The 22819-nt window shown below is 41.9% G+C and overlaps 2 long non-coding RNA genes across 2 annotated transcripts in view; both read right to left on the reverse strand.

Moving 5' to 3' along the window:
- Nucleotides 1-13106, reverse strand: part of LOC144294191 (uncharacterized) — a 28736-nt gene extending 15630 nt beyond the window's left edge. The window contains exons 1-2 of the long non-coding RNA XR_013361644.1: nt 9257-13106; nt 8936-9005 (exon numbers count right to left, since the gene is read on the reverse strand). This is a non-coding gene — a long non-coding RNA (uncharacterized LOC144294191). The remainder of the gene's footprint in view (nt 1-8935; nt 9006-9256) is intronic.
- Nucleotides 13107-16590: 3484 nt separating this feature from the next.
- LOC144294190 (uncharacterized) lies at nt 16591-22441 on the reverse strand. Its single transcript, XR_013361643.1, has 4 exons — nt 20714-22441; nt 20523-20598; nt 19878-19954; nt 16591-18282 (listed from the first exon to the last, which is right to left on the reverse strand). It is a non-coding gene; the product is annotated as an uncharacterized LOC144294190 (long non-coding RNA).
- Between the last annotated feature and the right edge of the window lie 378 nt (nt 22442-22819).

Below are 22819 nucleotides of genomic sequence, written 5' to 3' on the forward strand. Positions count from 1 at the left end.
TAAAGCAGCAGGAGAAAGAAAACAGTTGCATACAAGGGAAACCCCATAAGGCAATTAGCTGATTTTTTTGCAATTCTGATTTTTTTTTTTTTTTTTTTTTTTGGGAAGAAACTTTATAAGCCAGAAAGGAATGGCATGAAATATTCAAAGTACTGAAAGGAAAAAAAAAATGCAGCCAAGAATACTTTATCTGGAAAGCCTATCATTCAGAAGAGAGGGAGAAATAAAGAGTTTTCTAGACAAACAAAAGTTAAAGGAATTCAAGACCACTAAAACTGCCCTGTAAGAAATGTTAAGGGGGCCTCTTTGAGTAGAAAGGAAAGACTTAGTAGGACTAAGAAAAGCAGTAAAAATAAATATATCTATAAAAGTTTGTCAAGGGATTCACAAAATAAAAGGATGTAAATCATGACACTATATACTTGATATATGTGTGGAGGGGTGAAGAGTAAAGAATGGGTTCAAACTTAACTGACCATCAACTTAATATAGACTACAGAAGATGTTATATACAGATTGAATGATAACCACAAATCAAAAACCAGTAATAGATATAAAAAAAATAAAGTGAAGTGAATCCCACTATGTCACTAAAGAAAGCCAATAAACTGAGAGGTGAGAGCAAAGGAGAATCGGAAAAACTAAAACAAAAGAAAACAAAAAAACCCCAACCAACTATTAAACAAACAATGGCAATAAGTACATGCCTATCAGTAATTACTTTGAATGTAAATGAGAGACAAATCAAGAGACATTGGATGACAGAATGGATAAAAAAGCAAGACAGAATGGATAAAAAAGCAAGATCCCTGGGGTGCCCGGCTGGCTCAGTCAGTGGAGCATGTGACTCTTGATCTCAGGGTTGTGAGTTTAAGCCCCACATTGGGTGCAGAGATTGCTTAAAGATAAAACATTTATATGTTGCCTACAAGAGATTCATTTTAGACCTAAAAACACATGTGGATTGCAAGTGAAGAGTTAGAAAAACATTTATCATGTAACTGGAAGTGAAAAGAAAGCCAGAGTAGCAATACTTGTATTAGACAAAATAGACTTTAAAATAAAGACTGTAACAAAAGACAAAGGAGGACACTATATAATCACAAAGGGAACAATCCAACAAGAAGATCTAACAATTGTAAATATTTAGGCACCCAACACGAGAGCACTCAAATACATAAAGCAGTTTATAACAAACATAAAGGCAGTAATCAATAGTAATACAATAAAAATAGGGGACTTTTTTTTTTAATTTTTTTTTTAAATAGGGGACTTTAATACCCCACTTACATCAATGGATAGATTATCCAAACAGAAAATCAATGAGGAGGGATCCCTGGGTGGCGCAGCGGTTTAGCGCCTGCCTTTGGCCCAGGGCGCGATCCTGGAGACCCGGCATCGAATCCCACATCGGGCTCCCGGTGCATGGAGCCTGCTTCTCCCTCTGCCTGTGTCTCTGCCTCTCTCTCTCTCTCTCTGATGACTATCATAAATAAATAAATAAATTAATTAATTAATTAATTAATTAATTAATTAATTAAAAAAAAAAAAGAAAATCAATGAGGAGACAATGACTTTGAATGACACATTGGATCAGATGGACTTAAAAGATATATTCAGAACATTCCATCCTAAAGCAGAATATATATATTTTTTCAAGTGCACAGATCATTCTCTAGAATAGGTCACATATCAGGCCACAAAACAAGTCTCAACAAATTTACAAAGACTGAAGTTATTCATTGCATGCATCTTTTCTGACCACAACACTATGAAACTAGAAGTCAACCACAAGAAAAAATCTGGAAAGAGCACAGATACATGGAGATTAAATAACATGCTACCAGACAATAAATGGGTCAACCAAGAAATTGAAGAGGAAATTTTTTTTTATTTTTTTTTAAATTTATTTATGATAGTCACACAGAGAGAGAGAGGCAGAGACATAGGCAGAGGGAGAAGCAGGCTCCATGCACCGGGAGCCCGACGTGGGATTTGATTCCGGGTCTCCAGGATTGCGCCCTGGGCCAAAGGCAGGCGCCAAACCGCTGCGCCACCCAGGGATCCCTGAAGAGGAAATTTAAAAAAATACATGGAAACAAATGAAGATGAAAACACAATGACACCAAATCTTTGGGATGCAGCAAAAGTGGTTCTAAAAGGGAAGTTTATAGCAATATAAGCCTAGTTCAAGAAGCAAGAAGAAATCTAGCCTAGCCTAAGGAGCTAGAAAAAGAACAAACAAAACTCAAAACCAGTAGAAGGAAATAATAAAGATTAGAGCAGAAATAAAAGAAATAGGAACTAAACAAATAATATATCAATGAAGCCAGAAGCTGGCTCTTAAAAAGATCAACAAAATTGGGATGCCTGGGTGGCTCAGTGGTTGAGCACCTGCCTTCGGCCCAAGTCGTGATCCTTGAAACCTGGGATCGAGTCCCACGTTGGGCTCCCTGCATGGAGCCTGCTTCTCCCTCTGCTTGTGTCTCTGCCTCTCTCTCTCTCTCTCTCTCTCTCTCTCGCTCTGTGTCTCTTGTGAATAAATAAAAAAATTTTTTTAAAAAAAAAGATCAACAAAATTGATAAACCTTTCTTTAGTCAAACTTATCAAGAAAAAAGTAAAAATAAATAAATAAATAAATAAATAAATAAATAAATAAATGAGGATTCAAACAAAATCAGAAATGAAAGAGGAGGGGATCCCTGGGTGGCGCAGCGGTTTAGCGCCTGCCTTTGGCCCAGGGCGTGATCCTGGAGACCCGGGATCGAATCCCACGTCAGGCTCCCGGTGCATGGAGCCTGCTTCTCCCTCTGCCTATGTCTCTGCCTCTCTCTCTCACTGTGTGCCTATCATAAATAAATAAAATAAATTAAAAAAAAAAAAAAAAGAAATGAAAGAGGAGAAATAACAACTAACACCAGGTAAATACAAAGGATTGTAAGAGAATATTATGAAAAATTATATGCCAACAAACTGGACAACCTAGAAGAAAAGGATAAATTCCTAGAAACATATGATTTTCCAAAACCAAATCAAGAGAAATTGAAAATCTGGCCAATTACCAGCAATGAAATTGAATTAGTAATCAAAAAACCCCAGCAAACAAAATCCATGACCAGATGGTTTCACAGATGAATTTTACCAAACATTTAAGGAAGAGTTAATACCTATTCTTCTCAAACTATTTCAAAAAAGAGAAAAGGAAGAAAAGTCCAAATTCATTCTATAATGATTCAAGAATTCCATGCATTTCTCAGTGCTCATCAAGATAAGTTTACTCTTAATACCCTTCACCTATCTCACCCATTCTCCCATCCTTCCCTTCTGGCAACCACCAGTTTGTTCTTGTGTTTAAGAGTGGGTTTGTGGGTGCTGGGTCTTTTTTGTTGTTGTTGTTCATTTGTTTTTGTTCCTTAAATTTCACATATGAGTAAAATTTCTTTCTCTGGTATTTCTATTTTTAATTTTTTGAAGAAACTGCATACTGTTTTTCACAGTGGCTATACCAATTACCTTCCCTCCAACAGTGCACAAGGGTTCCTATTTCTCTACATCCTCACCAACACTTGTTTCTTGTCTTTTTGATTCTAGTCATCCTGACAGGTATAAGGTGACATCTCATTGTGGTTTTGATTTGTATTTTTCTGATGATGAATAATGTTGAGCAACTTTTCATGTGTCTATAGGCCATCTGTGTATTCTTTGGAAAATTGTCTATTCAGGACCCTTGCCCATTTTAAAATCAGATTTAGTTTGGTGTTGAGTTGTATAAATTCTTTATATATTTTGGATATTAACTCCTTATTGGATATATAATTTGCAAATGTTTTCTCTCATTAAGTTGCCTTTTTGTTTTGTTGATGGTTTCCTCTGCTACACAAAGCTTTTTATTTTGGTGTAATCCCAGTAATTTATTTTTGCTTTTGTTTTTCTTGCCTGAGGCATATCTAGAAAAATGTTTCTATGGCTGATGTCAAAGAAATTACTGCCTGTTTTCTTGTCTGAGTTTTATAGTCAGGTCTCACATGTAAGTCTTTAATCCATTTTGAGTTTATTTTTGTGGATGGTATAAACAGTGGTTCAGTTTCACTCTTTTGCATGCTGCTCTCCAGTTTCCCCAACATCTGTTGAAGGGACTCTTTGTCCCATTGCATATTCTTGCCTCTTTTTTAAAATGTTATTTGACTATCTGATTGTGGGTTTATTTCTTAAGTCTTTATTCTGTCCTGTTGATCTACGTGTCTATTGTTGCACTATTACCATGTTGTTTTGATTACTACAGTTTTGTTGTATATTTTGAAATTTGGGATTGTGATACCTCCAGTTCTGTTCTTCTTTTTCAAGATTGCTTTAGCTATTCAAAGTCTTTTGTGATTCCATACAAATCTTAGTATTACTTGTTCTAGTTCTGTGAAAAATGCTATTGGTATTTTGATGGGGATTGCAATAAATCTATAGATTGTTTTGGATGGTATGGACATTTTAATAATATTGATTCGTCCAACCCATGACCATGGACTATCTTTTTATTCATGTGTGTTGTCTTCAATCCCTTTCATTAATATTTTATATGTAAATATTTCTAAGAATTTCAGGGTAATTGCTGTTTATCTTTTTAAAGTACAGTCCAATTTTGTCTCAATATTACGGTATTTTATAATATCTACAACCATTTGGAGAACAGGTGAGGTTTGGGGATTGATAGATAGGTGGGCTTTGATCTGCTTCCAAAGTTGCATTTCTGATTTTATAGAGATTTGCAAGACAAAGATTGTTTTTAATCCCCCAAAATTACTGGATATCAAGAGATTGACCCACCTTTTAAATTAAACTTTCTTCCTTATACCAGAGAGATTTCTAACTAAAATAGGAATCAAAAGATTTATGCCTTTGAAATGTCTGTTTACAGTATTTTAACAGAAGTCTTCTAAGTATACAATTTGACATTGGCTTCTATTAGTCCCTATCACCTTTCTGCTGATCATTTGTAGAAGGGCCTAGAAGAAATTTTGATCAACACTTTGCTCTGTGAGGAGTGTGTTGTGAAGGGTCACTCATTTTTCTAATTCCATTCTAAATTAGAAAATTTAGAAAATTTTGGAAGTGGAGGTAAAGGGGCTTGATTTAAATTAATTAATTATATTTTTTAAGATTTAAAAGATTTTATTTATTTATTTGAGACAGACAGTGAAAGAGAATGCAGAAGAGAGGAGAGGACCATAAGGAGAAGCAGACTTCCTGCAGAGCAGGGAGCCTGCCACAGGGCTGGTTCCTGCAATTCTGGAATCATGACCTGAACTGAAGGCATGTAACTGACTGAGCCACCCAGGTGCCCCCTACAGGGGTGTTATAATTTAAAATCTCTGCTCTTCTCAAAGGGTATAAATTTGTATGTGTTTGTGGTGGTGGTGGGGGGGGGGGTCCAGGACACATTTGCAAAGGACATTGCATAGGAAAGCCCGAAGCTGGGAGAGCCTGATTTTTTTTTAATAATAAATTTATTTTTTATTGGTGTTCAATTTGCCAACATACAGAATAACACCCAGTGCTCATCCCGTCAAGTGCCCCCCTCAGTGCCCGTCACCCATTCACCCCCACCCCCCACCCTCCTCCCCTTCCACCACCCCTAGTTCGTTTCCCAGAGTTAGGAGTCTTTATGTTCTGTCTCCCTTTCTGATATTTCCCACACATTTCTTCTCCCTTCCCTTATATTCCCTTTCACTATTATTTATATTCCCCAAATGAATGAGACCATATAATGTTTGTCCTTCTCCGATTGACTTATTTCACTCAGCATAATACCCTCCAGATCCATCCACATTGAAGCAAATGGTGGGTATTTGTTATTTCTAATGGCTGAGTAATATTCCATTGTATACATAAACCACATCTTCTTTATCCATTCATCTTTCGATGGACACCGAGGCTCCTTCCACAGTTTGGCTATTGTGGACATTGCTGCTAGAAACATCGGGGTGCAGGTGTCCTGGCATTTCACTGCATCTGTATCTTGGGGTAAATCCCCAACAGTGCAATTGCTGGGTCGTAGGGCAGGTCTATTTTTAACTCTTTGAGGAACCTCCACACAGTTTTCCAGAGTGGCTGCACCAGTTCACATTCCCACCAACAGTGGAAGAGGGTTCCCTTTTCTCCACATCCTCTCCAACATTTGTGGTTTCCTGCCTTGCTAATTTTCCCCATTCTCACTGGGGTGAGGTGGTATCTCATTGTGGTTTTGATTTATATTTCCCTGATGGCAAGTGATGCAGAGCATTTTCTCATGTGCATATTGGCCATGTCTATGTCTTCCTCTGTGAGATTTCTGTTCATGTCTTTTGCCCATTTCATGATTGGATTGTTTGTTTCTGTCTATAAGAGACTCATTTTAGACAGAAGGACACCGACAGCCTGAAAATAAAAGGTTGGAGAACCATTTACCATTCAAATGGTCCTCAAAAGAAAGCAGGGGTAGCCATCCTTGTATCAGATAAACTAAAATTTACCCCGAAGACTGTAGTGGGAGATGAAGAGGGACACTATATCATACTTAAAGGATCTATCCAACAAGAGGACTTAACAATCCTCAATATATATGCCCCGAATGTGGGAGCTGCCAAATATATCAATTAATAACCAAAGTTAAGATATACTTAGATAATAATACACTTATACCTGGTGACTTCAATCTAGCGCTTTCTACACTCGATAGGTCTTCTAAACACAACATCTCCAAAGAAACGAGAGCTTTAAATGATACACTGGACCAGATGGATTTCACAGATATCTACAGAACTTTACATCCAAACTCAACTAAATACACATTCTTCTCAAGTCCACATGGAACTTTCTCCAGAATAGACCACATACTGGGTCACAAATCGGGTCTGAACCGATACCAAAAGATTGGAATCGTCCCCTGCATATTCTCAGACCATAATGCCTTGAAATTAGAGCTAAATCACAACAAGAAGTTTGGAAGGACTTCAAACACGTGGAGGTTAAGGACCATCCTGCTAAACGATGAAAGGGTCAACCAGGAAATTAAGGAATAATTAAAAAGATTCATGGAAACTAATGAGAATGAAGATACAACCATTCAAAATCTTTGGGATGCAGCAAAAGCAGTCCTGAGGGGGAAATACATCGCAATACAAGCATCCATTCAAAAACTGGAAAGAACTCAAATACAAAAGCTAACCTTACACATAAAGGAGCTAGAGAAAAAACAGCAGATGGACCCTACACCCAGCAGAAGAAGAGAGTTAATGAAATTCGAGCAGAACTCAACGAAATCGAGACCAGAAGAACTGTGGAACAGATCAACAAAACCAGGAGCTGGTTCATTGAAAGAATTAATAAGATAGGTAAACCATTAGCCAGCCTTATTAAAAAGAAGAGAGAGAAGACTCAAACTAATAAAATCATGAATGAGAAAGGAGAGATCACTACCAACACCGAGGAAATACAAACGATTTTAAAAACATATTATGAATAGCTATACGCCAATAAATTAGGCAATCTAGAAGAAATGGACACATTTCTGGAAAGCCACAAATTACCAAAACTGGAACAGGAAGAAATAGAAAACCTGAACAGGCCAATAACCAGGGAGGAAATCGAAGCAGTCATCAAAAACCTCCCAAGACACAAAAGTCCAGGGCCAGATGGCTTCCCAGGGGAATTCTATCAAACGTTTAAAGAAGAAACCATACCTATTCTACTAAAGCTGTTTGGAAAGATAGAAAGAGATGGAGTACTTCCAAATTCGTTCCATGAGGCCAGCATCACCTTAATTCCAAAACCAAAGACCCCACCAGAAAGGAGAATTACAGACCAATATCCCTGATGAACAGGGATATTGCAAAATTTCTCAACAAGATACTAGCCAATAGGATCCAACAGTACATTAGGAGATCCTCATTATAGGGCTCTGGGAAGTAGGAGCAAAATGGGTCTTCCAGCCAATCTCTTTTGTTATATTCATTTCCAGGCTTTCAGCATTTCTCTGAGTAAGTGTATACCTTCAACTTAGAGGTTAGCCTGGAGAGCTTTCTGTAAATCTAGTAGGGAAAGGAAAATCAAAACACATGGATGGGGCTGGATTTTGAGAAGGGGACTTTGTGTTGGATGTGGACATTAATTTTGGTCTTAAGTCTAATTTTTGTCTTTTCATCTTGTCAAGGGAGACCTAAAGGTTATTTATTACATTAATATGACAATTGATAAACTGTCTATAAAGAATGTTTTTCTTTCAATATAGTCACTTTAAAGGATCCAACAATTGGCCACTGAAAAGTAGAATTTTATCAATCTCAATAACGACTCAAAGCCTTTTAATGGAAAGACCCTGAGACAATTTTCCAGGTTTAGACCATGGACACGGGAGGCATTCCTGGAGAGGGCATAGGTGATGCAATCCTGGATCTAAAAGATTACTCCCAAAAATAGTCTGAGGCAGCAAAGGCCTTCATTGCACAGGTAGTAAGGATAGTGCTAAAAATACCCTGTCTCCAGTCTTCCACAAAAATGTGAGGTGCTTCCAGTCACTGACCTGCTAATATTTGATAGCAGGAAGGTTCTACTGAAATGGGATTTTTCCAGCACAAACCAGCAATAAAGACTAAGAGGACAAAGGTCTTTGTGGGCTGAGATCTCTTATGACAAATTCCCCTGAGAGCTGCCAGAGCCACAGAGAGAGGATACTGCTTGTAAATGACTTGGTACCCCAGGCTACTTGACAGGACACCAAGGTGCACTCAGTAAGTACACCCTTCAGATGGTGGAGACTGAAGAGCATATTCCTACTGGTCACAAAGCCCAGCACTTAGGACATAGGACAAGATGAAAGAAGAAAGCTCATCCAGCTTTTACATAGGGGACCCACACCAAAGTTTGTCTAAATAGATGCTAGTCACATGATTACCATGAACTCACCGGTTTGTGAGGCTGGCTCAAACACCAGGCTAATGGGGTTTATGCCTGTAGTCTTTCCTGATGATAATTCCTTTTTATGACAAATAGTACAAAAGAGAACAACAAAAGAAAAATTGTGACCATCTCTGGGAGAAAATGGGTGAGTCAAGCCAAGACTATTCTACCAAATTTACTGGTATCGTTAAGCCCAAGCTACTATTCCACATATATTATCTTCTGCTAATCTAAATTTACACAGCAAGAGAAAAAGGACTCTCACCACTCTTGGTCCATTAGGCCTGCAGCTGACCCCTGGGAGGCTGATGTGGCAGGGATGCTTACCCTCTGATGGCTTCTGTGAGATGTCCCAGGATTCTCCAGCAGCACTGGTGTGCAACCAGTTAGTGTTATCTTCCCAACTGTTGAGGAGGAAAAATTACATGACCATGGAGGCCAAATATTCAAGTTGAGGCCCAAAGAAATAACCAAAGCAGGCAGCTTTTATACTTTTTGGACAAACAATAAATCTGTGAGGAATTGAGGACAAAGAAAAGTTACATTCAGAAGCTTCAATTAGTAAGGCATTCTAACAGAATTTGGGCTGGGGTTAGTAAATTATTACTAACAAGGTTTATTTATATAGACTTCTTGGTTCTGAATCCCCTCTCTCTGGTGATAAAATTGTCATTTTACCTCCTGATACAGGAAGGAAGGGTACCTTTCCATGGGACATTTATTTCCTGCTCTCTGGAGAAGAAGAAGGCTCAGGGTGTCCTTGCAGTGACTGTTTCTTAAGTAACTTTAATTTGAAAGAATGAACATGCCAAAGTGGCACATTTTGGGGTGCCCTTCCCTTGGTCTCCACATGTGTATCTGTGTAGGTTAGAGCTTGAAATTAGGTAGATTCCAGATATCCCCAATAGCCTGCTGCCATAATCCAGCCTCTCCTGACACTTGTCCCATTTCAGGTCTCTGGCTACCCTGACCTTTGCATTTTATTCATGCACCGTACATACTACCAGTTGGCCTTGGAAAGCTGGGGCCCTTCAGACCTGTGGAGCTAGAGCTGGTCCTCAAACACCTGCCTATCCTGCCAGTGGTGGGGAGCCTACCCCCTAAGCTCTTCCTAAGGTGGCAACTTGAAACTGGTGACAACCAGTCCCATTTGGACTAGCTGCCTGATGAGGTGTTGGCTTCTCCAGCTTTCAAGGCTGAAAGGTGTCTCTTATTGGAAGATACCCAGGTCCAGCCCCACTCTGGCCAAGCAGTCCAGATTCCTCTAACTCTGCCTTCAGGGGGAATATGCACTTTTGTGTAGGTAAAAGCTTAGATTTAGGAGGATAGGAGTACCCACAATAGCCCCATGCTATAATCCAGTCATACCTGATTTTTTCTCATTCTAGTTTCCTGGCTACCCTAACTTGTCAACCCACACATGTGCAGACTGTACTTTGTCAGTTGGCCCTATGGCGGCCAGGGCTTTGCAGGTCCTGTGGAGCTCACACTGTGACTCACCATCTTTATATTCTCTAGCAGGGAGGGACCCCATCCTGAAAACCTTTCCAAGGTAGCAGCTTTAAACTTGCAACCATCAGTCCCCATTTAGACTGGCCACTTGATTGAGTCTCAGGCTTACAGTAATCTAGGCTCCCAGGCATCCCTTATTAGAGGCTACCCCAGTCAGTCTGCCCAGCCCTATCCTGACAAGGCAGTCCAGACTCTTCCATCTTTGCATTCAGAAGGAATAAGTGCATTTGTGTGGGTTAGGGTTTGGAATTATACAGGCACTATGGACTCCCAACATCTTTCTCTCGAGACTTGGCCTCTCCTGACTCTTATCTAGTTCTAGGATCCTGGCTACCCTGAACTGTGCTGCCAAGGCATACATAGTTCAAAGCCATTCAGTTGGTCTAAGGCAACCAGGGCCCACTTGGCTGTTGTATTAGAGCTGAACCCCAAACACCTGATAAGTTCAGTGTGGCGGGGACTCCTAAGCATCACCCTGAGGCAACAGCTACAAATTGGGGACAGTCATTCCTTATTTGGGCTTACTGCTTGAAGGTCTCATGGTTCCTCTAGCCACAATGGCTCACAGGAGTTACTCCAGCCCTCCTGGCCCCACCAAGGCAGTCCAATACCTAAAGCTCTATATTCAGAGGCACTACTACCTATTGGGTAAGTTAGGGCTTGTGAGTATGCATGTACCTTGTCCCTATGAAAACTAGTAAATGAAACTTCATTTTAAGTGAAGGGAAGCCCTAAAAGTGGAGATCTCATACAGGTAGCACGCATTGGAGCCTACATAACCAACAGAAAGGAAGATAATTCTTATCTTGACTAAGGAAGGCATTTTTTATGTTGGAGTTTTACCTCCTGCTTTTAAGAAAAGTAGGAAGATCTCTCCTTGCCCCAGCAACAATGCACTAACTGCTCCTTGCAGCCAAAGAGAAACCACCACAAACTCAAACTCTTGTTCTTTTCCAATGAACTTTTGTTCAAGCAATCCTCCCCAATTTCCTCTTGAAACCTAATAAAAACTGACCCTCCATTTGTCTCTTTGGATCTGTCTGTGGCCTGCCATAATTTTGTTCTAAATTGTAGTTCCTCTGCTATTCCCAAATAAACTCATTTTGCAAGAAAATAAATGGCTTTTTTTTGTGTGTGTGGCTATTTTATTTTTAAGATTGACACTGTCACTGTAAACCAAACACACCTTTTAGAATCTCTAAAAGTAAGGGAGTTTTATTCAATTTCAAATTAGAACAACTGCCTGGAAACATGCTCTTCACAAGGAAGACAGTGCTCTGGAGAAAGAACAGTTTTTACAGGGTTATACACTTTTTTTTACATCCTATAAGAGCTCAAAAGATTATAGATTAGCATACAGGCAAGAATCATGAGTTTTACCATAAAGGAATGCAGGGAGTGGGAGCATTGATCAATACCTCAAGAATAAGATATTTTTTCCTTAGGTTAGTCATTCACCAAGCAGATGTACCAATGCATGCATGGCGGGCCATAAATCAGGCTTTTGGTTTGAACAAAGTGTATATACAGGCATATTGATTTAGAAATCTAAAATGGCTTCCCTTGTATACCAGGCCTTTAGAGAGTCTTTCTCTCATCAACATTAAACACTAAACAGTGTCAGAGAGATGGGGTCCAGAAGAGACACATCATAACTCTAAGGCTGGTGAGCACACAGGTGCTGGTAGCCACAGAGCCCTTAAACTCACTGCTTTCTGGTGACCCTGGGTTTTGAGCTCTGCTCTCCTTGGGTTTTGAGCTCTCAGGCTTATTCAGGTTCTATTATGCTTTTTGTTTTTTGTTCTTTTTTATGAAGCCATAACCCTTTCTGGTGAGTACTCCTTTGCTTCTGTTTGTTGAAGCTTCCTGGTATGTTACCCATGTTGTTCAAAAATAGGGAACATGATTCCAGTTTTTTTAGAAGACCTGTTGGAAAATAGGGCTCCTCAGAGTTGAGATAACATAGGGAGCCTGAAGGCAAGATAGGTTCCACTTGGTCCTTGGACCAGGTTCTTGTGCCTTTCTGGAAAAATGGGTGAATTTTTAGATAATTTGGATTGTCATGGCCATTCTGGGGAATGTTTGTTTCAGTTAAGTCCACTGTAAGGGGCACCCTGGGCAGTGATGATTCCAAACTCTTGGAGACAATGGAATATCTTCTTTGATATGCAGAAGCTTCTAAAAGACTAACATGACTTGAAAAACAGTTCTAAAAATCCTTTCAGCACGCCAATTAAGAAAATCTTTATATAAAAGATTTTGGCCATCTGAGCAGGTAATCTTAACTTAGTCCATCTGCCAGAAGCACAATTTGGATCCAATTATTTTCTTTTTGAGTTTTGTACCTGAGACATGGCTAAAATTTCTAAACAAAAGCTATAAGTGAATCTTGTTATGTGAATCTATGTTATGTGAATCTATGTTATGTACGGTATAGATATGTGATATTTTTCTACCTCCAGGTGGTATTGACAAAATTAATCTGTAAAGATCTTTAATTGGCTTAAAGGAAAGCATTTATAAAAATCAAATATAGTCTCAGAAATATAGCAACTAACTCAAATGTTTTTCAAGTCCTTATGATCTGAGATAATCTTGATAAAAAAAAACACTAGTTGAAGTTTGTTGGTTTGATAAAAACAGTCATGCCTTCAGAGTTACCAGCATTAAATAGAATGCAGATAAACAACTTTTTCTTCCTGAGTGTACTAAACAAATAAACTCTTACTTTTATATTACAAAATTTGTCAACAAAAGAAATAATTTAGGATGATGACTGTTTAGTGTCTAATCCAAGTATATTTGTTAAAAGTAACTAATTTATATAATTATAAATAAGACCAACGTTTATACTAAGTTAAACTAAATGATAATCAGGTGTTCAATAACACCTAAATCATTTCCAAATAAGATAAACATTAAATGCTAAATGTAAGCATATCTACTTTTGGCTTTTTAAATAGATTTGGATCTATTGATCAACATGTTTTATATCACCTTCAAAAATTTGAAATGTATTTATAAGTCTGCTAAATGTGATAACTCACAACTGCCTTCTTCCTAGTTTTTGCTGGGGAGCCAAGATTGTAAATATTTTTTAAAAAATTGAAATCCCCTAAAATACAAAATGAGGCCCCAAATGTCAGAACACTTAGAGTAATAAGCATCAATTAACTGTGCACAAACTGTGTGCACTAATGCTGACAAAATGAAGGTAATGCAGCAACCTCCTCCTTTGGAAGGTGAGAAACAATGGAACTTCATGAAAGCTTTCTCTTTCTGTGGACCGATTTCCTGTGTTTCTTGTTTTCCTTCCTTTCTTTCTTTTTTTCTTTGGTGATTCTTGTTTTTCAAATCACTGTCGCAGACTATTGATGAATTATGATTAACATTCATTTAAACAGAATATTTATCACCTGTATCTATATAAATGGGTAATATATCAATTTCATCTAAAATTTGTGAATGGATTTATTATAGGTTATCTATAAGTAAAAATAATTTCATAAAATTTCATGCAAAATAGAGCAAATGCATGAAATATACTAAATATAAGAAATACATGTCAGTTTATTAAACTCTTATTTCAGTTACTTAGGTGGCTTTATATATAAAGGCATGTGCTGGACTATAAAATATGCTATATTTCTCGCTGTAGAAATGTTCTAACACGTTTGAAAGCTACTGCTCTTGTATCACGGTAAACTGAGCAATAGCTGAAAAGCCCATCCAAGACCTACCATTGCCTTGTCTTTTCAGATTTGCAGCCAGGCATCAATCTTTGTTTAAAATTAAGAACTTCCGCATTTCTTATAACGACTTGGAAAGCTGGATGGCAGCTTCCAATATTTCTAGCTATGCCATCAGTTTAGAAGCTGTCCCATTTTTCAAATCTTTATTCTTTCTACTTAACTCATAGTAACCCTTTTTAACAATAACATGGGGATCCTGTTGCCCAGTCTAACAGAGCACTATCAGAAAGAGCCTCCAGACACCAGTGAATCTCATACTGTAATTTCTAAAGAGTGCATGGTTTACTTTTATATTATATAGGAGGAGTTTCTATTTGATGTAACACATAAACAATTGTGCTAACTTCTAGAAGTAAATCTGCCACTATTCTGTAACAATTGCTCTCCATCGTTTCTTGATATGCTTTGTAAGTTTTTTGAAATTGAAAAAATAGTATTTAAACTAATAAACTTGAAATATTCAGCAAACTTTTCACAGCACACACCCAGGACAAAGGCCTGAAACATCACGCCTTATAATCCTAGGACTTCATCTATTGGAAAAGACATGCCCAGAAAAATTCTTTTCAACTCCACTGGATAGGCTAGTGTAAGGTACTGTTAACCAACCCTTGTGCTGCCAAACTCCAAGCAATAGACTTTTGGATTCATGTGTCACAGCTAAAGAAATCACAAAATCCAGACTGGACCTACATACTAACCAACGGCCCCAGGAATTGAAGTAGATGACAGCTAGAGACTGCTTTTCCAAGATGGCCAGCTCCAAGCCTATGTATTCTTTTCTTTTCTTTTTTTAAGAGATTTTATTTATTTGAGAGATACAGAGATAGCAACAGAGATAGAGAGAACATGACTAGGGAGGAGAGGGAAAAAGCAGGCTCTGCACTGAGCAGGGAGCCTGATGTGGGGCTTGATCCTAGGACCCTGAGATCATGACCTGAGCTGAAGGTAGACACTTAACTGACTGAGCCACTCAGGCACCCCCCATATATCCTTTTCTTGCTGCTGCTTCTTACTACCTCCCTCTTTTTTCTCTCAGAGAGATAAGGCTCTTATCCACATTTCTCAATCTATTGAAAAAGGGGGAACTTCCCTGACTCCTAGATCTGTCACCAGAAGTTCCAATCTGTTCACGATGTTGGAAACTCTTTGGTCTCCTCTTGACTGCACTGTATTCCCAAGTGTTATTGCTGATTTTCCTCAAAAGCCGATGGATGTTACCTGTAAGGTTAAGTTGTTAAATCAGGTGTTCCCATGCCTTGTTTCTACCTCTCTGCACTTATAAACATCCTCTACTTCTGTCAATTATATGACCCTCACTTCCCCATCTTCTTTTCCTTACCCAGATACAATTTTTTCCTCTGGGAAAGACAAATGGTTTGCATCTCTTTAGGATAACCTCTCATAGAATGTCACCCCAATATCTCTGACCCACGGCTTGAAAGTGTCAGGGAATTCAGCTAATCAATCTATCAATAATCAGATCTTAGCTGGAGTCCTCTATGCTCCACCTGCTTCCATTGGTGTTTGTGGTGGACAACATTTCCCAGGAGCATATGTTTGCTAGTCCGTCAGAGAACACTGCTTATTGAGGCATTTAACTGCCTCTGTTAACATGCAAATGAAGCCCGCCTTTGGTTCACCCCATTGAACCTCCATGGCTTCTGTAAATGGGAACCTCCAGGAGGCATTTATGACTCTGGATTTGCCTCTATAAAGAGAGCCTTTCTCCCATGGATCAGAGTGAATGACAAGTGCAAGATCAGGAATCTCTCTCGGATGTTAGGAGAGCTGGCTGACTCCATAACCAAAGCCATAAAAACCCAACAATGACCACTTGACTCCTTGGCGACAGTAATTTTGGATAATTGCATAGCTCCTGATTATCTACTGGCTGAACAAAGAGACATTTGTGCACCAGTGAATACCACCTGCTGCACATGGATAAATACCTCCGGGGAAGTAAACATCTAGCGGAATAAAATCAGCGAATAAGCACTTTGACTACAAAGAACTCCACCTTGTGACCTGTGAGCCTTTGATCTATTTAGCTGGCTACCTTCCTGTTGGGCTCTTGGTTCAGGACTACTATGCAAACTGGGTCATTATTCTCCTTGTCTTATTTTGTGTAGTCAATTTAAAACTAACCTGTTCTCTGTCAGATCTCTGCAGAACACCTCACTCTTGATCAGTGATACCTTTGGGGAAAGCTCTTTTTCAAGTGGGCAAAGTAGCAATGAGTGAAGGCCCCCTCATCAAAATGGAGCCCGGAAACCCTAGGGGTGGAGCTCTCATGTGTGTTGCACCCAGTGCAGCCTGCATAACCAACAGAAAGAAGGAAGATAATTCTTTTTTTTTTATTTAAGATTTTTATTTATTTATTCATGAGAGACACAGAGAGGGACAGAGAAAGAGGCAGAGACACAGGCAGAAGTAGGCTCCATGCAGGGAGCCCGATGTGGAACTAACTCAATCCCAGGACCCCAGGATCACGCCCTGGGCTGAAGGCGGTGCTAAACCGCTGAGCCAACGGCTGCCTTTTTTTTTTTTTTTTTTTTTTACGATTTTATTTATTTATTCATGAGAGACACAGAGAGAGAAGCAGGCTTAATGCAGGAGTCCGACGTGGGACTCAATCCTGGGATGCCAGGATCAAGCCCTGGGCAGAAGGCAGGGGCTAAACCAATGAGCTAAACCAGGGACACCCGAAGGAAGATAATTCTTACATTGACAAAAGAGGACACTAGTCTCATAGGAATTTATCTTTTGCTTTTAAGAAAAACAAGATCTCTCCCTGCCCCAACAAAAATGCACTAACCATCTTGCGGCCAATGAGATATCGCCATATCTTTAAACTGTAGTTGTTCTCCAGTGAACTTTTGTTCAAAACAATCCTCCCCACTATCCTCCTAAAATATAATAAAAGCTGACCTTCTCTTGGTCTTTTCCACTCGCCTATGGTTTGCCATAGCTTGTTTGTCTTGAGTTTCAATTCCTCTGCTATCCCCAAATAAACTCATTTGCTGGTAAAATAAGTGATTTCTTTTTTAAGGTTGACATCCCCAAGAGGGATTCCTCTGACCCAGGCTCTAGAGACCAAATGTCTCGTTCTAGGTCTGGCAACCCTGAACTGCACTACACATGCATGCCAGGTGTCTTGTTGGATGATAGATGCCCCAGCCAGTCCTCTTGGCCCTGCCCTGGTGAGGCAGCCCAGTATCATCCAGCCCTGTTTTCAAAGGGAATGCGTGAATCTACATAGGTTAGGACTTGGATTGAGGCAGATGCCTTGTGTCTACAACATCCTCCCTGGATCCATGCCCTTTTCCGGGTTTCTGGCTACCTTAAACTGTAATTTCTGAGTACACGGAGTTTGGACCCCCACAGCCAGCCTGAGGCAGCTGGGACCCTCCAGGCTGTGGAGCTGGGGCCCAAACACCTATATAGACTCTAGCATGGAGGAGGCCCAGCCCCCCAAATCACCCTGGAGCAGAAGTTGTTAACTGGCCATCATCTGTCTTGCTTGGGACTTGTTTTCTGAAGGGATCCTACAACAAGGACTGTGAGATATCTCCTATTCGATGACGGATACCCCACCCAGTCAGCCTGGGTCTTCTGTGACAGGAAGAAGTATCTTCTAGCTCTCTCTTCAGAGGGAGTGTGTGCATGTGTGTTTGTTAGGTCTTAGAATGAAGCAGATGCCTTACATCCCCGAGATCTCACCACCATGACCTAGCTTCTCCCTACACTTGCCCTGTTCTAGCTCCCTAGCTTTCCTGACCTGCATGGCCTACCCATGCACAGTACCCACTGCCTGAGCTGTCCTTGGGCAGCTGGGGCCTCTGGGCCTCTGGAGCATGCTCTATGCACCACCTGCAGATCCTCCAGGGTGGAGGAAGCCCATCCCCTGGAATCTGTCTGAAGCAGCAGTTTTGAAATGGTAACAGTCAGTTCACATTTGGACGGGCTGCGTGATCAGGTCCCAGGCCTCTCCAGCCTCCTGGTTCCCAGGTGTTTCTTAGAGAAGTCTACGTTGGCAGGCTGCCCAGCCCTGTCCTGGAAAGGAAGGATGGATTCTTCCAGCTTTACCTTCAGAAAGAATAAGCAGCTTTGCATAGGTTAGGACCTGCAAAGAGGCAGATCTACAGACACCAAGGAGTCCATTCTTGAGAACTAGCCTCCCTTGTCTTTTACCCAGTTCCAGGTTCCTACCACCCTGAACTGCACAGCCAGAGCATGAACAGCTCCCACTCTTTCAGTCAGCCTGATGCAACCGGGGCCCGCCAGGCTGGTGTAACTGGGGCTTGAACCCAAACACCTGGAGGTTCAGTCTGGAGGGGCCCACTCCCAAATATCACAGTGAGGCACCAGCTACAAATTGGCTACTATAAGTCCCCATCTGGACTTGCTGCCTGAGGTGTCTGGGGTTCCTTCAGCCACCAGTGCTCCCAGGGAGTCTCTTTCTTACTAAATGGTCCCCTGGCCAGCCTCCCCTGCCTGGTGACCTGAAAAGGCAGTTCAGTAACCTAGAGCTCTCCACTCATGGGGAATACTGCCCATTGGGTTGGTTCGGGCTTGTGAGTAAGCATGCACCTTGTCCCCAAGGACCACACCTCTGACCCAGCCTATCAAGATAAGAGCACCATTCTAAGATCCTGGCTACCCCAAAATGAGCTATAGGGACATACTCAGTTTATCCCTTTCAGCCAATCTGAGGCAGCTGGAACTCTCTGAGGGGGTGAAGCTGGGCCAGGCACAATACCAGCATAGGCTACATGTGGAAAGGGACCCAGCCCTGAAAATCACCCTGAGGTGGCAGCTGTAAACAGGTTGCATTCAGTCTGCATGCGGACTGCTGCCTCCTGGAGTCCCAGGCTTCTCCAGGAACTGAGCATCCCAGATGCCCCCTGTTGGAGGATACTCAGTCCTGCCCCCAGCTCTTTCATGGTAAAACATTTAAAAAAACTTCAATCTCTGACTTTGGGGGAATATTCCATAATGAACAGATAGGCCTTGAGATTAGGCCAACACCCTGTACCACAAAGAGCCTGATCGTGTGGCCAGGCCTCATCCGACATTGCCCTATTCCAGGTAGATGCAACTCTGCCCTCGGCAACTAAACGGCCAGGCCCTCTAGACTGTGGAGCTAGGGCCTGTCCCCAACCAGAGACTACACCCAGGAAATTGCTCTGAGGCCACTGCTGAAAAGGGAGTCAGTTGCCTCTGTCCTGAGTGTCTGCAGAAATGAAGGATCCCAGCTGTCTGTTATTAAAGGATTCCAAGGCCAGCTTTCTAGGCCCAGCCCGGGAAATGCAATCGAATTGTTCAAGCTCTGCTTCAGAAAGAATATGTAAGAAAAAAAAAGCTTGGAATTATGCAGTTGCCAAGTACCCTCAAATAGCCTATTCCCGTGACCTGGCGTCTCCCCACAGCAGCCCCATTCCAGTGCCCTGGCTCCTCTGACCGGGCACAGGTGCCATCTGTCCTCTCAGTCAGTTTTGGTAGCTGGAGCCCTTCAGGCCAGTGGGGATCAGGCCAATCCCTAGAAGCTATGCAGGATTGGGGTCCTAGAAAAGTATCTACTTCTCAGAAATCTTTCTGAGGCGGCAGCTTTAAACTGGTAACAGCCAGTCCCAGACTTCTCCAATCATCAAGGTTCCAAGGTGTCAGTTAATAAACACTACCTTGACCATCCCTCTCTGCCTCATTCTGGCAAGGCGATCCAGATGCCTCCGGCTCTGGTTTCAGCTGGAAGATGCCCCTTTGTGTCAACAAAAGCTTGGAATTAGGCAGATGGACACCAAACAGCAACTCCCCACCTTGAAACCACTTTCCCAGACATTGTCCTGTTCCTGGACATTTCCCAGACTCTGCCTACACCTTGCTAGGCAGTTCATCCATGTGCTGTACATACCCCATCTGCCCTTCGGGTGCAGCCAGGCCCTGGGAGCCTGAGCAGCTCCCTGGGTCCCAAACCACCTGCTGGGGCTCCAGGCAGAGGGAGCCCACGCCCAAACATCCTTCTGAAGTGGCAGCTTGGAATTGCCTCTGCTCAGTCCCTGTTTGCACTGACCCCATGGGGTCCTGGGCCCCCTGGTGACCACAGCTCCCAGATATCCCCCACTGGAGGAGCCCAGGCTGCCCGATGGGCTCCAGCTGCACAAGTGGTCCCTGCTCCTCCAGCTTCACCTTCCGAAGGAATAGGGATGTGAGTTTGTGTAGGTGAGGGCTTGAAAGTAGGCAGATATAGGTATCCCAAATAGCCCACGCCTTTGCTCTGGCCTCACCAGTCACTTGCCCGTTCTGGATTCCTGGTTCTGCTGACCTACCTGGCTTGTGTATTTGCTAGTTGTACACTGTCAGTCCTCGAAGTTGAATTAGCCTTTAGGGTCTGTGGTCAGCCACCTGCGGATTGAAGAATGGGAAGTGAGAACTGTGGGGGTCTGGATGCATATTTCATGTTGGGTTTTTTGTTTGGTTTGCTAATGTATTGAAATTAGCAATAAATGATTCCAAGTACCAAGGCGAGGAGTCCCGTCCAATGTCTTGATGGTTGCTTTAGTTCTTTACTTCTGAAGATGGTGTGCAGAGGTTAAGTTCAGAGCAAGTAACCTGACCCTGTACTCCTAGATCTAACTGCACTGTTCACCTGGAGCGTCTGCGCCCTCAGTTGTCAGATGTCAGTATGCAGGCGCCACCCGGAGGAACCGAAGGAGAAGGCTGGGTGACTTGCAAAATACCCCTCATGGGAATCTATACACAAACTGCAATGTTAATTTATGAGCTTGGTTTCTTATGCCTTGGTTATTTAAAGCCAGCAGGAAAAAAAAAAAAAAAAAAAGACAGCAGAGTTTTCTAATACAGCTTTCCCCAATGCGGCTCTAATATCTCCTTGACATATCCTTTCCATTCCAGCTTTTCTTCTAAGAAGGAAAGGAATGGTAGATGATGCTAACAACATGCCAGTGAGTCACTGGGTGACCTTGGGGAGTGACTCAATGCTCCCAGGTACCCAAGGTCAACTGCTTATGGGATGCCATGGGTGAGGAGTTCAAGGAGCTCATTCCCTCTGGTGTAGCTTTGTTCTGTTCTGTGGAGGTCGGATAGAGCTCTTTCTCCCACAACTGTTGAGCTGTGAAGGGACCCTTAAGTCTCACCTCTCTATAAGCCTCATCAGCTGAGTGGAACAGGACAGGTCAGGGCTCATGTCACTGTTTTTGGGTTTCCAGGGGAAGCAGGGTGTGTACTGCATCTTCATAAGGAGAGCCATCTCAGTGGCTCCAGGAAGGACATATTCACATGGAATAAGTCACAAGCGCTAAAACCCTTTGCTGTCTGCTTTGTGCAGGTCACGCCCCAGGCAGCAAGCATTGTAAAACTGAGCTTGTAAGCCAACATTAGTGATGTTTTTCTTTGCAACTTATTAGATGGTAGCAGGTCTGTTACCTCAATGGTATTTTAGGAATAATCAAATGTATTTGAAATCTTTGATCCGTAGCAGTAAAGACGTGGGGAAGCAGCCCTGAAATCTGATGGACACCATCATATCAGTCAGTTATAGTCGAGGACTCTGGGTGTACTGCCCAGATCCCCTTTTGGGAATGAAGGACTTATTCCTCCAGATGCACAGAGCACTGTCAGTAACTTTCTCAGGGAAGTGCTTCCACTCAAGGACAGTGCTTGGCCCAAGGTCATACTCCTTCCTAGAGCAACTGAATGAGACATCTGGTCAACTCAGAGGTATTAAACCCCCTCACCCCAACCTGGGACAGCCCAGAGCTGAACCTTCACTGGGACTGTGCCCAGCTCAGCTCAGCTTCCCCCTCTGCTGAGTCCAGCTTGCTTTCCCTGCCTTCCACAGGTATAGGTTCCATGGACCTTCTGTAACAAACCTCCTGCACACAATTCTGTGTCAGAGTCTGCTTCCTGGAGAACTCGGCCTGAGACACTTACTACCATATAACCTACCCAACAAACCCCTCCGACTCAGTGGCTTAGAGAAGGTGTCTATTCCTCCTGAGTACAGGCCTGTGGGTCAGCAGAAGCAGCTCTGCTCTAAGTGCTTGTCATCTCGGCTTGGCTTTGGGCTTTGAGTTGGTTCAGGCCTGCTCTGTATGTCCCTCATTTGTTCTTCTTAGGACTACTTATTCTTCTGACCCAGATCACAGGAGTCCAGAACCATGAGCAGAAATGCAGGATGCCTCCTAAGGCCTTGACTCCAAACACAGTCTGTCCCTTTGCCTGCATGGCCATGTTCAAGTGTGATGTCAATGGAACAGGGGAATCAACTCTGCTCACTGTAGCCCACTGTGAGGTCATGCATCACAAGGAGGCAGGCAAGAACTGAGAATAGGAACTCAGTCTCCCCTCCATTGTTATTCTCTCATTCATCTGCTCATGCAGTACTTGTTGAATGTGAACCATGTGCCAGGCATAGCTACAAGTGCTGAGGCTGAAAAGATGGCCATGACAATCTCCCTGTGCCCTGGACCCTCAGAGTCCAGGGAGAGAGCCAATGAGCATGCATTCCAGGACTCAAACCTGCATTTCCAGAAGGTTTGTAGAGTACTGTGTGGAGAAAGGCCTTCTTCCATATCACCTTAGGGATCATGTCAGGACCCCATCC

The sequence above is a fragment of the Canis aureus genome, chromosome 22 (assembly GCF_053574225.1).
Source record: "Canis aureus isolate CA01 chromosome 22, VMU_Caureus_v.1.0, whole genome shotgun sequence".
Taxonomy (NCBI): domain Eukaryota; kingdom Metazoa; phylum Chordata; class Mammalia; order Carnivora; family Canidae; genus Canis; species Canis aureus.